The following is a 4,743-nucleotide window of genomic DNA, read 5'->3' on the forward strand; positions in this document are numbered from 1 at the left end:
CTTTGGATTCTGCATGTGCCTAAGGAGTGGCCAGAAAGGAAAGCAACAAAATCTATCGTGGGCCAGGTTTTTAGCTGGGGTCTATGCTATTGCATTTACAGCAGCCCTAGGGGTAGATATTAGTGTTTTTATGGTACTCATGAGAGGCCTCTTTCAGCTCTGCAACTGCTGCACCTGGGGCTCTAATCTAAGCCTGAAGCCGGGCCTCTTCCAAATTTGCAGCATCACTTTTTATAGGTTCCTGAACCCTAAAGATATTTCACGTTCGTCTCTATGATTTAAGCATAGTGAAAATGGTTATTTTATAGTCTGTCTGACAATTCTAACAACTGAGATCTTTGTGGGTTTGTTTCTGTTGTCTGTTGGTTCTGGTGATTTTTTTTTTTTTTTTTTTGTCTTCATTTTTCCATGTCTCTCTTGTTCCTTTGGTTTAATGTTGATGATTATACTTAAAAATATTTGTAATAATAATTGGAGGTTGAGAATATAGGTATCTCTCTTCAGAAAGAATTCGAACGTGCATCTTCCAGGCACTTGGGGTACACTACCAGTCTGGGATCACCTCAATTCAAAACCAGACTTGATGGTTTCTGAACTACAAGGTGGCTCAAGACTTTCCAGTGACTGGTGTGCTTCTGGCTCACTCTTATCCTGATGGTTAAGTCTTTGGGGATCTTCTGTGTGTGACATCTCAGACTAGGTTTCCCACCTGCTGTGACTCTGAGCTTTGACATCTGTCCTTAGCCCAGAAAAGAGAAAAAGTTTCTGATTTCCTAAGATTGGAAAATTCCTTCAGAGGAGAGTAACTGCCATGTCTACCAATCTCAATGCCCACTTTCTGCTTTGGCCTGGTAATTCCCTTCTAATTTGTCAACTTTCCACTGTTTCCAAGGTTTGTTTTTAAGATTTTATCCAGCATATTTACCCATTTTAATTAGAAAGGTTTGCTCAAATAATGCAGCCTGTCATTACCTAAACACAGAAATCTAAAGGCTGTATTTTTTCTTCTTACTCTTCCCTGGGGCTTTGTCTCACTTGTTTTTCTTCTTTGAGATCTGCTACCTTTTACACAGTCCTGAACCTCTCCATTGGTTCTTATGGCACCTTGGATCTATGGATTAGTGGTTTGTTTGGTAGCTTGATAGTTGTGCCACATTCGTGGATCTCTTATATAAGTCCCAGGCAGTCTTGAAAACAAGGTTATCTCTGTTTGAAACCTGGGGGGTATAAATCCAACTGAGGCCAGATCCCCAATTTCTAGTCTTTTGTAATGTGACAAACACAAGTATGATCATGGCACTTCATAAACCAGTAATCTGAGAAGATTCTGCCCAGTACTATGAAATAATGAGCTTCTAAAATAAGTGTGTGTGTGTGTGTGTGTGTGTGTGTGTGTGTTATAGAATTTGGTTTTGCCCTAAAAGTGGATTGGCCTTTGCTCCAAGCTTCTGGGAAGAAATCTGTGTCATAGCTGACAGAATGTCTATGTTAGGGTGGGTGCTGGTCATACCAGAAAGACCAATCATGTGATTGAGGCTGGGGGCTTTGGGTCACACAGTGTCACTTGACCTGGAGACTGAGTTTATTCACATTGGCAGTCAATCATTCTTGCCAGTGTAATGAAGTCCCAGTAAAAGCTCTGGACACTGAAGCTCAGATGAGCTTCCCTAGTCAGCATTACTCTGTGTATATTGTCATGTGTCCTTACCGGGAGGGTAACTTTTCGTGACTCCTATGGGAGAGGAAAATGGAAGCTTCACGTTTAGAACCCATCAGACTCTGTGTCCCTTCCTTTGTGTCCCTTCCTATGTGTCCCTTCCTTTGGCTGATGTTAATCTGTATCTACCTATGAAATAAACCATAACTGTGTGAATAACAGATTTCGGTGTGTTCCCTGGGTACTTATAGAAATCATTGAAACTAAAAGTGGTTTCAGGAACCCCTTGAACTTGTAGTTTCTCTCAGAAATGAGGGCACTCTAGTGGAAGACGGTGACCTCAACCTTTTCAGTTTGGCTAACATGACTGTGTGTGTGTGTGTGTGTGTGTGTGTGTGTGTGTGTGTGTGTGTGTGATATAACACTGGCATGGGGTTCTTATAATTAGAACAACCTGACTAAAGCTAAAACATATTAGCAAGGCTAAGATACTTTTCTTTTTGCATCCCTACATTTAACCTGCTGACTGTGAGACCCTTCCCACTGGCCACCACCAACTCTGACTTTGTGATGGGTGTCATTTTTGTCCCAGAGTGCATTGTGCCTTTCCACAGTTCCTGTCAGTTTGTGTTTACTCTGCCTCCAAATCTGGGTCAAGAAAGAAAGTGAGTCTATGGCCATGCCACCCAGAACAAGCCTAAACCCATCTGATCTCAGACGCTAAGCAGGGTCGGGCCTGGTTAGTACTTGGATGGGAGACCACCTAGGAAAACCAGGGGCTGTAGGCATAAAAAATAAAAAAAAAATAAGGAATTGTAAGCTGACAAGGTCCTTGCAATCTGTGAGGTCAACCAAGGGTTATCTCGCCTAAAAAATAAATAAATAAAAATAAAAGAAAGTAAGTGAACCCACAGAAGTATTTTTTTCCCCACTAAGAGTTGGGACCTCATAAATCATGGTGACAAGAAAAGTTATGATGGTCTCTTTCTGTTCTTGAGGAGATCGGAAGAGGAGAGGCGTGAAGGCTCCGGCACCGTTCTGTAATTTTTCCCAGTGGTGGCACAGTGTGAAGGATTCTAGCAGGCTAGCTCCTCAGCCCTCACTAGACAATTCTCCACTGGAACGTTCCTGCAGTGAAAACACAGCGACATCCACCAGTGTCACTCGGGCAGCTCGGTACCTGCTGCGGAAGTCCTGGCAGTTAACAATGAAATCGTCAAGATTTCCTTTTCGTTCCTTTCCAGGCAGCCGGGGCATTGTTTTTCTCCTCTGGTTTAGCACACGAATCCATCCTTTTGTACATGATCAGTGAGACTGTGCATGTTTTCAGAAGCCGGCTTTCCACCTGGCAGGCTTGCTTGTTGGGCAGTAGTTCTGCCAACGAGAAAGAAAATATACAGATTCTCATATGTCCCCAGATTGCATTGCAAAGCAATCAAAGGAGAGTGTCGTTTTCTGGCCTGATATTTGGCTTTGGTTGTGTTAATTCTTAGAGATATGCCATCCTAAACTTCAGTTAGTTTTTTTAAAAAAATATTTTTGAAAAACTGGTATTTTGCAGATCGCGATTGACAGGGGAGGAGGCACACATGATAATATGGACAAGTAGGAGAAGAAAGAATATATAGTAAATGTTTTAATTCTTGCAGAGCCTGATGTGCTTACATGTTATATATTTCATTTTCCAACAATACTTTATTTAAAAAGAGCCAATCTAGCTTGGCTTAGTTCTTGCCCAAGGCCATTTATACGGTACTTTAAGTAAAGCACTTTGCACCCCTCCGTGCACAAAGGTACAGGGGTTATGCACCAATTTACCTGTCAGAAACCTTTTGTCTATGGAAGATCCACAGTAAAAAATAAAAATTTCAAGAGAATTTGAAGATCAACATAGTAGTATATGAGGCATAGTGCTGATAAGGGACCTGAAAAATACAGATTTATACCAAAGAAAAAATCGGGATAGATCTCGCTTTGCTGAAGCTGGAAGAGTCACTCTGGTTGAAAGCAATACCCAATACAATTAAATTTGATTTGTTATATGAATGTTCATTTTCATCCAACTTATTTTAGAATATCTGTCTTATAAAGTAAACCTGCCTTTAAATTTAGTTTTTGCATTGAGAAATGGATATGAGTGCAGCCCATAAATAGGGTTTACTTATTCTCAATGCAAAGATCTACACAACCTTAGAGTTTTGTTAAACTTAAAATACTAATAAAATATGATCTCAATTCCCTGACTAAAGTGATGGGAATCAGTGTATAACTGCTTAGAGAATTCTCCACTTTGGAATCTTAATATGGATGGGCTCTGGGGCGTCCACAAATGAAATTATATAGAACATTGTGTTTGCGCACATGTGCATTCGAGAGGGCTTAAGCACCACTGTGAGTTTAGCTGTGGGGCCAAGGGGATGCCATAGCATTTTCCTGCCTACTCAGTCTGAGTATATGCATAGCCAACACTGTGCTAAACCTTTTCAGTTTGGAGGTTCTATCTCCAGAATTATAAGACATGTCTCAATTTGGTCGTGGAGACACAAGGTAAGTGCCAGGGCTTCCTCAACCATAAGTAAAAGTTATTTTTACTTTTAAAAAAGTTATTTTTACTTCTTTCAATTTACCAGTGGGCTTTCTGGATTATCTGGAAGTTGTCCTTCGAAACTGGGCAGTCTCTTTACTGAATGTATTCTAGGCAGTCGGGAGAAACTGCGTGCATGTGTGTGTGTGTCTGAACATTAGTAGATATTGGAAAGATGTGTATTGAGTAAATGAATGAATAAATAACTGTCAAAATGAACAACTAACCAAATAATTATAATAATATGTATTTTAACTTCTTCAATGGAGCCCCTGCTTGATTAAAACAGAAAATTGGAAAAAGAGACTGAGAAGTTGTTTTCCTGTTCCCACTGTGATCCCCTGCAGGAGGAAGATGCCCACACAGGTCATTGATGATTTAGCCTGCAGGCTCATAAAACTCTCAGAAATGGTCATTTTTCCTTTCCTCAATCTCTCTCTCTCTCTTTTTTTTTTTTAATATAAATGTCAGCTATCCAATTTGATAAAGTCAATCTTAAAAT

At 40.4% G+C, this 4,743-nt stretch overlaps 1 protein-coding gene and 1 pseudogene across 1 annotated transcript in view; both read left to right on the forward strand.

Annotated features, from left to right (window-relative positions):
- Window positions 1-4,743, forward strand: part of LOC105295503 (cytosolic beta-glucosidase-like) — a 196,983-nt gene that overhangs the window by 190,676 nt on the left and 1,564 nt on the right.
- Window positions 2,327-2,445, forward strand: LOC111744226 (annotated as a pseudogene).

Source organism: Pteropus vampyrus, unplaced genomic scaffold (assembly GCF_000151845.1).
Source record: "Pteropus vampyrus isolate Shadow unplaced genomic scaffold, Pvam_2.0 Scaffold5, whole genome shotgun sequence".
NCBI lineage: Eukaryota > Metazoa > Chordata > Mammalia > Chiroptera > Pteropodidae > Pteropus > Pteropus vampyrus.